Raw genomic sequence first — 11,397 nt, forward strand, 5'->3', positions numbered from 1 at the left:
CTGTCCCATCCTCTCTGGCTGCCAGTGGCTCCCTGGCTGGCAACAGCATCACTGCACTCTTCCCCTGGCCGTCTCCTTGTGTGCTCCTGTGTCCACATTTCCACTTATTACAAAGAGGCCGGCACATTGGATTTGGGACCACCATATTCCAGAACGACCTCATCTTAACTCCTTACAGCTCCAAAGACCCTATTTCCAAATAAGCTCATGTTCTAGGTGCTGGGGATTTAGGCTATTACCATATCAATTTGAGGGGGAACACATTTAACCCACAGCAAGGGTTCTGTGTGGGGTGGGGGAATGGGGAGAGGCAGGAGGAGGGGAGCCCAAGGGGTTTGAGCTGTGCTGCAGGTTCTGTTTCTTAACAGGGCGGAACAGCTTGTATCCGTTTCATTATTCTTTGTATTTTTTATTTGTCTTAATAAGGTAAAGAATGGAAACTACATAAACCCACCACATAAAGAGCAGAGGAGGGAATAACACAGATGCAATAACCAGCGCTGAGTGGTGTGGCCAGGAAGCCGGGAGTGGAAGCCGACCTGGAGACTGCAGGGAGCCGGAGGCCGAATCTCTAGGAAGCCGAGGGAGTGTGTGAGCCCAGCAGGCCGGGAAACTGGGGCCCGAAACCCCCGAGGGACAGCATGAGAGGGAAGAGGAACATCGGCTGGACGTCTTTCAGGGAGCAGTGAGACGCTGGCGTGGTCTTCCAAGCCTACTCCCGCAGAGGATGAGGGCATTGGTTTTGGGAGAAACTGAACCAGAAATCTCTGTCCTGGGAGCAGCAGTCACAGGACTGAGGTTCAGGGTAGGGCCCAGGCTGAAAGCGGGGATTCGGGGAAAGTCTACCCACTGAGTGAGGCCCAGCACACGCGGGGTGAAGAACCCCAAAGTCTTGCTCCGGCCCTGAAATGACCTTGAGCTCCCGCACAGCGACACTGCAGGGTCAGAAGCCTGTGCAGCGGCGTCTTCAGACGTTTCAGGGAAATAAATGCCTTCTGGGCCGGAAACCTGCTCCAGCCGCGTACTCCTTGCCCTTACTGGTGGAGCTTGGATGATCGCCCACCCTGTAGTCCTTAGGTCTCTGCGCCTTCTCTGAGCTTCCTACGGGGTGGGGCGGGGCTGGCGGGGGTGCTGCGCTGCTTCGGAAGGAGCTTGGTTCCCAAGGCAGGAGAACCCCAGGAGGACGCGGAGGAAGCCTCCAGGACGCAGGTGGTGAAAGATCTGCAGGCTGTGTGAAGGACACTCACGCCTTGACTTCCACAGTCCTCCTTCGCTTCTCAGCAGTTTTGGTGTCTGGCTCCACACTCCGTGGCTCTCCTGCTCTCTCCAGCTCGCAGGCCTGTCCTTGGCTACAAAGGGCAAAGTGTGGCGACTGGTGGTAGGACCAGAGAGGAATGAGCGTCGTCATCTCTCACAGGCACCGAGAGGTTTGGCTCCGTGGTTTTTGTGCAGGAAGAATTCCCCAGCCTTCTCTTTTGTTTTTCCCCCTTACTAATATTATTTTTTCAGCTGTTTACCCCCACGAATGAAAAAAAGTATTTTTCTTCATTACTGCGCCTGCTACCAAAGTGACTCATTTACAGATTCATTTTGGCAGAGGCTGCAGCATCTGTTATAATTTTTACCTGGTCCCCAAGGGCAAAGCTTCTTACCTTGCTGGCTTCAGAGTATTGTTGGTAAGTGTCTTCTCTCTCTTCCTAGGTTTTGACAGTAGGCAGGAGCATCTGGGGATTAATGGGAGGCTCCATTCTCCACCAGGTCAAACAGACAGGTTCGCAGCCACAGACACCTGTAGGCAAGTAAGGCCACCTGGCCAGAGCTCCCGGCATGGGGCAGGCAGTGAGCAGGGTGGGGCATTCCTGGCAGCCCTCTCCCTCTGCATCTGCACCCCTCTGCCCTGACAGTGGTGCTATGTGGGTGCTCTCTCTATGTGAGTGCTCTCTCTATGTGAGTGCTCTCTCTACGTGGGTGCTGTCTATGTGAGTGCTCTCTCTATGTGGGTGCTCTCTCTATGTGAGTGCTCTCTCTATGTGAGTGCTCTCTCTACGTGGGTGCTGTCTATGTGAGTGCTCTCTCTACGTGGGTGCTGTCTATGTGAGTGCTCTCTCTATGTAGGTGCTCTCTCTATATGAGTGCTCTCTCTATGTAGGTGGTTTCTCTGTGTGGGTGCTCTCTCTATGGGGGTGCTCTATGTAGGTGCTCTATGGGGTGCTCTCTCTATGTTGGTGCTCTCTCTAGGTGAGTGCTCCCTCTGTGTGGGTGCTCTTTTTGTGGGGGTGCTCTCTCTATGGAGATGCTCTATGTGAGTGCTCTATGTAGGTGCTCTCTCTATGTGGGTGCTCCCTTTGTGTGGGTGCTCTCTCTATGGTGGTGCTCTCTCTATAGGGGTGCTCTCTATGTTAGTGCTGTCTCTGTGGGAGTGCTCCCTCTGTATGGGTGCTCTTTCTATGGGGATGCTCTCTCTATGTGGGTGCTCTTTCTATGTGGGTGCTCTCTCTATGTGGGTGCTCTCTCTATGTGGGTGCTCCCTCTGTGTGGGTGCTCTCTCTATGTGGGTGCTCTCTCTATGTGGGTGCTCCCTCTGTGTGGGTGCTCTCTCTATGTGGGTGCTTTCTTTATGGGGATGCTTTCTATGTAGATACTATCTTTAGTGAGTGCTCTCTTTATGTAGTGCTCTCTTTATGTGGGTGTTGTCTTTAGGGAGTGCCCCTCAATGTGTTACTTGCTGTATGCGATGCTCTCTTATGTGACTCTGCAGTCCCTGGACCCACTGAAGGGGTGGATGGTTGGTTATAATCGGATGAAAACAGCTAGTTAAAGCAGCAGATTGCAAGGCGGCTAGGGACCGGGTCTGGGTGGACCCGGTGGCTATTTCTATTGTATTTGTAATTTGACCTAGTTTTTTACGTTTCAGCCACTTATGTGTCATCCCTGCTCTCAAAGCTTCATTTTCAGCAATCTAGAAAACAAGTCCCAAGTCCCTGTCTCCTGTAACCTCAGTGAATACCTTGCCAAAAGCTCTGTCTAGTGTGTATACAGCATAAGGAAAGAGAACCGGCGTACACCCTGCATTTCTCAGCGACGAAATTCCCGCTACACGTTGTGCCTTGAAGTCACCTGCAGGGCTCCGCGTTCCCTCTAGGGTGGGCGGGAGTCGGAGCGCGCGGCGCGCGGATGGACGCCAGGGGGCGCTGGTGCGGCGCGGCGCGGGCGAAGGGGCGGGGAAGAGCCCAGGGCGGCACTCAGTCCCCGCGCGGGAAGCCTTGGGGCGCGCTGCGGGGCGGCGTGGGCCGCGGTGGCATCCGACTGCGGGGTGACCGCGCCTCCCGGTCCGGGGACTCAGCAGCCACCGCGGCCCCTGGACTGCCCTGGCGGGACCGGTGCGTGGGAGAAGGAGGCTGAAAGCGCCCTCCCACTAAAGACACACGGGCGCAGGGGAGCCCTGGGAGGGCCACGGGAGAGCCCCAGAAAGGTCCCAGGAGGGACTTGGGAGAGCCCCAGGAAGACCCCCAGAAAAGCCCCCAGGAAGGTCCCAGGACAGCCACCAGGAAGGTCTGGGGAGAGCCCCGAGAAGGTCCCGGGAGAGCCCCAGGAAGACCCGGGAGAGCCCCAGGAACGTTTGGGGAGAGCCCCAGGACAGCCCCAGGACAGCCCCAGGAAGGTACCAGGAGAACCCCAGGGAGGTCCCGAGAGAGCCCCAGGAGGGTCCCAGCAAGGCCCCGGGAGAGCCCCAGAAAAGGGAGAGCACGGAGCCAGCACGAGGCCCGCAGCAACAGGAGCGGCGTCAAGGGGAGGGTGCTTGCACCGCGGCCGCCGCAGGGCCCACAGTGTACGGTGTGGGTTTTTCCGTTTGGTTTTTGTTCTTGTTTTTGTTTGTTTGTTTGTTGAGACAGTGTCTCGCTCTGTCGCCCAAGCTGGAGTGCAGTGATGCGACCTTGGCTTACTGCAACCTCCGCCTCCCAAGTTCAAGCGATTCTCCTGCCTCAGCCTCCTGAGTAGCTTGGACTACAGGCATCCGCCACCACGCCCAGCTGTTTTTTGTGTTTTTAGTAAAGACAGGGTTTCACCATGTTGACCAGGATGGTCTCAATCTCTTGACCTCGTGATCCACCTGCCTCGACCTCCCAAAGTGCTGGGATTATAGGCATGAGCCACCGCACCTGGCCTAGGGTGTGGTTTTCTGAGGCACGATGCCCAGGTCCCCAGGTGGGCCCCAGGTCACCAGAGGTGTATTTCTGCCATTGGGGAGGTGGGAGAAAGGCCCTGCGCCTCACAGTGGCAGATCTTTCTGGAATGCAAGCTGAGGGCATCGAAGTGCCTGCTGTGTATGGGGCAGAGACAGATGACCAGCCTTGGCCTGCCTTTGAATCCCTGTCTTTGGTTCCAGGGGCCACTGGCAGCGTCTGGAGCTGATTTGGTTGGAGGAGGGGCTGCCACAGGCATCTAAATGGGCAGAGGCCAAGGATGCAGGCAGGCCTGCGGCCATGCACAGGATTGCCCCACAGAGAGATCCCCAGCCCTGCACAGGACAGCCCCACAGAGAGGTCCCCGACCATGCACAGGATCACCCCACAGAGAGGCCCCCAGCCCTGCACAGGACAGCTCCACACAGTTATCCTGTCCAAATGCCACTGGGGGGAGGCTGAATATCCCAGTCAAGAGAGACAAAGACAGGCATCCAGGGAAATGCTCTGATGGGTTTCCAGGGGCATGGGGACAGGGTGCGGAGCCACTCAGCTGTGCAGTATAGACGTCCCCCCGGCGGTGTGGGCATTGGCCCTGCTCCCTGGGCCCCAGGACAGTTACTTGCAGATTTCTTCTTGCATTTGGACTCCATTTACCATCACTCCATGGATATTAACTGGGTGCCTACACTGCAAGCTCAGATCGCACAAGGGAGACCAGGTCCCCTTCCATCTGTTAGGACCGCAGTGGAGAGAGCTGCAGTTGGCCCCTCAGGCTTGGATTACACCAGGTGAAACCCCAGTAGTTGCTGTGATCTGGCTGCATGAAGCGCATGTTCTAAATGGGTTAAGCAGGACGGATCCTACACAGAGTTATTGGTGTTCAAAGATGAGTTAAACAGAAGAAACCATTAGGGTTACTAAAGTAGAAATAATTAAAACAGAACAACAGAAAACCAAGCTTGTGAACTGAATGCAGAATCACAAAGTATTTGGAAAGAGGTGATGCGTGATTCAAAGATCTATGAACATACCAGGAATTTGGAAGTGGGGAGTGAGAAAGACATAGAGGAAAGTGAAGATATTTGAACTATATTGGGCAGTGGGGGTTGGGGGGCTCTTGCAAATAAATATTAAAGAGGTAGATGGTAAAGAATGGTTTAGAAAAATGTCGAGGTTACTACTTTTACAACTAAAAATATAGAGAGCTTTCAAATCATGAGAGATGATACAAACAAAATAACAGCCCTCCATAGCTTTCTCCTGCTGCCTCACAAAATACCGCAGACTGGGTGGCTTGAACCACAGACACTCATTTCTCAGGCTTTGGAGGCTGGAGTCCTGAGGGGTGGGTGCCAGCATGGCTGGGTTCTCACCAGGCCCCTCTTCCAGGCTCACAAAACGCCACCTTCCTACCCTGCCCTCAGTGGCCTTTCTTGGTGCCAGCATCGGGGAGAGAGTGAGCGAGCTCTCTGGTGTCCCTTGTTATAAGAGCACTAATCTCATGGGATCAGGGCCCACCCTTATGGCCTCATGTAACCTTTACGGCTGCCTTACTCCACACACAGCCATACTGGGGTTTGAGGCTCCAGCATGGGAATTCTGGGGCCTCGCCAACATTCAGTCCATAGGAGGCCCTTAGGATGAAAGGCTGGGCTTGAAGGAAACTGCATAAAACAAAACAGACATCTCGGAGCAAGGGAGATGGGGACCCACAGCCACACAAAGGAGCTGGGGACCCACAGCCACACGAAGGAGCTGGGGAAACCACAGCCATGTGTTTGTTGTTGTGATTAAGAGACAAAGAGTTTTTAAAGCGACGTTACACATAAACATCAAAACAACATTGAACTTCCAGGGAGGAGAATGGATTAAGTGGGTGAGAGTTTCCAAGATGGTAGGGGCTGAATTGTGTCCCCATAAATCCAAAGGATGAAGTCCTAACCCCTAGGACCTCAGAAGGACCTTGTAGGGAGACGGGGTCTTTACAGGGGTGATCAAGTTAAGATGAACTTGTTAGGGTGGGCCCTAGTCCAGTATGACTGGTGTCCTTAAACATGGGGGACATTGGACACAGACACCCACAGGGAGATCCCTGCAGGAAGGTAAAAATAGCTGTCTGTAAGCCCTGGGGGAGGCCTCAGAATGTGGCTGTATTTGGAGGTAGAGCCATTCAAGAGGAAATTAAGGTCAAATCGGTTCACTGGGGTGAACCCTAATCCCATAGGACTGGTGTCCTTAGAAGAAGAGAAGATGAGGACACGGACACACAGAGGGATGACCATGTGAGGACCCAGGGAGAAGGCATCTGTCTACAAGCCACAGAGAGAGGCCTCAGGAGAAACCAGCCCTGCCCAACCTTGATCTTGGACTTCCAGCCTCCAGAACTGCGGGGAGACACATTTGTGATGTCTGAGCCCCCGACGTGGTGCCTAGCTAGGGAGGCTTTGCAAGCTCTTTCACCACATCAAAACAGGTGTGTCTCAGGCTCTTGTTTTTCACTGTGTCAAAATGGGTGGGTCTCAGACTCTTGTTTTGCTGTTTTATGGATTTGTTATGTGTGCTAATACATGGAAGAGACCTAAACATACTTCTAGGATGTGAAGAAGCCAGCCGACAAGGGGAGCCTAAAATACTGGTGGGATGAACCCCATGTGGTCCATCCATACAGCAGAGGGGTGCTCAGCCACGAGGAGGGACCTGATGCACACTATACAGCAGAGGAGTACTCAGCCACGGGACCCGACCCACACTACAGCAGAGGAGTGCTCAGCCACGGGACCTGATCCACGCTATAGCAGAGGAGTGCTCAGCCATGGGACCTGATCCACGCTATAGCAGAGGAGTGCTCAGCCACGGGACCTGATCCACGCTATAGCAGAGGAGTGCTCAGCCATGGGACCTGATCCATGCTATAGCAGAGGAGTGCTCAGCCACGGGACCAGACCCACGCTATACAGCAGAGGAGTGCTCAGCCACGGGACCCGACCCACACTATACAGCAGAGGAGTGCTCAGCCACGGGACCCGACCCACGCTATACAGCAGAGGAGTGCTCAGCCACGGGACCAGACCCAGGCTATACAGCAGAGGAGTGCTCAGCCACGGGACCTGACCCACGTTATACAGTGGAGGAGTGCTCAGCCACGGGACCCGACCCACACTATACAGTGGAGGAGTGCTCAGCCACGGGACCCGACCCAGGCTATACAGCAGAGGAGTGCTCAGCCATGAGACATGACCCACACTATACAGGCAGAGGAGTGCTCAGCCACGGGGAGGGACCCGACCCACGCTCCAGCAGAGGTGAGCTCAGAGGACATGAGCCAGTCACAGGAGGACAAGTATTGAATGATCCCGCTCATAGCAGGTCCCTAGAGTTGTCACATTCACAGAAACAGAAGGTAGAATGGTGGGTGCTGGGGCTGGGGCAGGCAGAGTGGGGAGTTGCTGCTTAGTGGGTGCAGTTTCCATTTAGGAGATGGAAGAAAGTTCTGGAGGTGGATGGTGGGGAAAAAATGCACAATTCTGTGAATGTATTTCGTGCCCTTGAATGGTGCATTTGAAACTGGTAAATTTTATGTTAGATATACTTTACCACAACAGCAAGAAAGTAACAAAAAATGCTGGTGAGAGAGTGACACTCGCCAGAGCATCCTAGGTGGAGTGGGCACCACGAAAGGCAATGAGTTCCCTGTCCCCGTCAGGAAGCAAGGAGGCAGTTCTGCCCAGCGGGATGCTGAACACAGCCCTCGGCAGCCTCTTCCATCCTTGGGTTTCCGTGGTTCTGTGCTCCTGGGCCTCACACAGGACAGTGCGCCAAGCCAGTCAAACAGATCAGACACAGGCCTGTGCCAGCTGTGTGGCCATGGGCTCGGAAGAGAGAGGACCCCGTGGTCCAGGAATGGGTGCCTGCTGCCGTGCATGACAGTGTCCCCCGAAGTGGACGGGGCTCTGGGCTGCAGCCACAGGCCAGGGTTGGGGCAGTGTCCAGCTGACTTTCCTTCCCGTTGTGACCTGGAAAAGCAGGCGTCACAGCCTCTAACCCGCTGCCTTGGGCCAGTGTATCTGCTGGCTCCCTTCTCCACTGCTCTTCTCCTTCTCTGCCCCCTTTTCCCATCGGGCCCTGTCCCTTTGGAAAGGCTATAGACAGTCCCCTTGCTGGGAATGAGGCCCCACAGGCAGACACCCCATTCACAGATGCCTTCTTTGGCCCATCATGGTCTCCTGAATTGGCTGAGTCTCGAGGCCTTTGATGAAAAGGTAACTGGAGCAAGCGACTAAAAGGGCAGTCTGAGAGGTAGCCGTGGAGCAGGGTCTGAAGCTGGAGCGCATGATGGGCTCTTAATTGTGGGCTTAGAGGGGTGGGTATGGGCTGGTGTGTGCCTGGGCAGCACCTCCCCCAACACGGACAGGCCGACTGGCCCCACGCCAGCGTGCAGCAGGCCTGGATCCAGCAGTTCCTGCAGGAGAAGGGGCTGAGGAGGATCCCACTGGGTCAGCCCAGGAGGACTCTGGCCAGGTCACACCTCCAGAAGGGGCCCACTTTCTCCAGGCCCCAGAGGCTGCTGAACAGCCCAGCCCCTGCCCTGGGCTGCCCTGGGCTGTCCTGGGCGAGAGCAGCCCTCACCCGTGACAGATGTGCCTGGCTTCCCCTTGCGTCTCGGGAGGTGGAGGTGATGCTGACGCTCACGCATTATTTTGTTGTCTTTACGTTCGTCACCGTGGGAAAGACCTACTCATGGGAAAAAAAAGACTTTGCTCCCAACCCCACCCCTGAATTTTAATTTTCAAAAACGTACCCAGGATAAAACCCCTCTTGCTGTCTGACGGAGGACTTGGCTTCTCCGCGCACAGCCGCCGAGGCTCTGTTTGCTGTGGGGAAGATGAGCCCATGCTTGGGGCCTCCCAGGAGGTGGGAGCTGGACTGAGCCGGGATTGAGTCTGGGGGCAGCCAGGCTTAGGGGCAAAGCCCACCTGGTCTCATTTATAGTCCCTGGGGCCCCAGGAAAATCCCAAAGGGAGCCAGGTGGCACAGCCATAGCATTTGCTTGGACCTTGTGACATAGCAATAAGTAGTGCACTTCCTGGAGGGGAAGCCGATGAGAAAGGAAGAAAATAGTGAGTAAATGAAAAAGCCGCAGAAAGAAAAACTGCAAGGTGGGCGAGCATCCGGGGTCTGCACAGCAATCCACCGCCAGACAGGGGCTGACAACCACAGGGCGTGGCCTCTCACTGTTCAGGGGGCCAGGAGGCCAGCACCAAGGTCTTGGCCAGAGGTGGTTCCCCCTTGGGGAGCTCTGAGGGCCAGTCTTCTCCGTGCTTCTGTCCTGGCTATGGACCCACTGCACGTGTCACAGTCCCGGCCACCGGCCCCCCTGCACATGCCTCTGTCCCCGCTGCTGGCCTCCGCACACACGCCTCTGTCCCGGCCGCTGGCCTCCCCCTGCACATACCTCTGTCCCGGCCGCTGGCCTCCCTGCATGCGCCTCAGTCACAGCTGCTGGCCCTCTGTACACGTGCCTCTGTCCCGGCTGCTCATCTCTGTACACGTGCCTCTGTCCCGGCTGCTCATCTCTGTACATATGCCTCTGTCCCGGCCGCTGGCCTCCCTGCACGCGCCTCTGTCCCGGCCGCTGGCCTCCCTGCACGCGCCTCTGTCCAGTGCGCACCTCTGTCCTGGCTGCCGGCCTCCCTGCACGCGCCTCTGTCCCGGCCGCCGGCCTCCCTGCACGCGCCTCTGTCCCGGCCGCCGGCCTCCCTGCACGCGCCTCTGTCCCGGCCGCCGGCCTCCCTGCACGCGCCTCTGTCCCGGCCGCCGGCCTCCCTGCACGCGCCTCTGTCCCGGCCGCCGGCCTCCCTGCACGCGCCTCTGTCCCGGCCGCTGGCCTCCCTGCACGCGCCTCTGTCCTGGCCGCCGGCCTCCCTGCACGCGCCTCTGTTCCAGCTGCCAACTTCCCTTGCACTTGCCTCTGTCCTGGCCGCCGGCCTCCCTGCACGCGTCTCTGTCCCCGCTGCTGGCCTTGCCGCATGGGTTGGCATTCCTTGGTTTGCAGCTCCGTAACTCTGATCTCCCTCGCCACCGTCACATGGCCGGCTTCCCTCTGTGTGTCTGTGTCTCCATGTGGCATCCGCTTTCCGTGTGTCTCTCTTCTAAGATTGCTGGCATACGGCACAAACACCCTTCTACTCCATATGACCTCATCTTAATGAACTACGCCTGCAAGGACCCTCTTTCCATACAAAGCCACTTTCTCAGGTGCCAGGAGTTAGGTTTGCAACAAACCTTTCAGGGGGACACAATTCCACCCCCAAAATAAAGAGACAGAAGACAAGAAATAGCATAAAAAAGAGAGAAAAGAAAAATGAGGCGAGGGATGCATTCGGTGTGACATTTCAGCCCAGGACTTTTGGGGTGTATAAGGAGAGACAGAATCCAGGTCTAGGTGGGTCCTTCCTGGGGGCCCTCTATGCTCTGCCCCTCAGGAGCCCACTCTGGGTTGCTGAGTGAGCAGGACTGGCCACTGGCAAGCCCGACCCTACCTGCCTCGTGCCCTGGGAGTCACTCACGTGTGTAAATACAGCCTGTGCCCAATAAGATACAAGAAATGACAGATCAGCCTCCACACCCCGTGCCCTTTAGTCACCCCGCCACCACAAACAAGAGCCAGATGGCCACAAGGCCATGTAAGCAGCTTGTCTTCCAAAAACCACCTCGTATCTGCAGCACGCGGAGCACCCGGCAGCCCGCACTGCTCCTCCTCGCCGGCATTCCCCGGTTTTGCCTAATGAACACTAACACGGTTTTGGGTTTCCATCCAGCATTCGCAGCTTACTTGTGAGCTGCCAAGCTGGTGGGTTTAAACCCAGTTAGGTCACTTTCTAGCAACATGACCTTGATCTGGCTGAGTTTTCTCCATCTGTGACGTGGGGAAAGGAGTTTCAGCCTTACAGGATGTGTTGAGAATTCAAAGGAATGTGTGTGTAAAGTGCGCCAGCGTCACTGAAAATCGAAGCTGTCCGTGCCGCCGTCCTCATCAGATCAACATGACCAAGCACCATGTCGGTCTTCTTGTCGGCTGTGGTTGACTTGGCACAGCAGGAGGGCTTGGGAAGAGTAGACGACTCTCCCACTCGAAGCCGGCTGCTCAGGTCTGACAACGCCTGCGTTGGAAACAGGCACCAAGAGCTCACCACTAGCCCAGTTTTCACCG

Source organism: Macaca thibetana, chromosome 3 (genome assembly GCF_024542745.1).
Source record: "Macaca thibetana thibetana isolate TM-01 chromosome 3, ASM2454274v1, whole genome shotgun sequence".
NCBI classification, from domain to species: Eukaryota; Metazoa; Chordata; class Mammalia; order Primates; family Cercopithecidae; genus Macaca; species Macaca thibetana.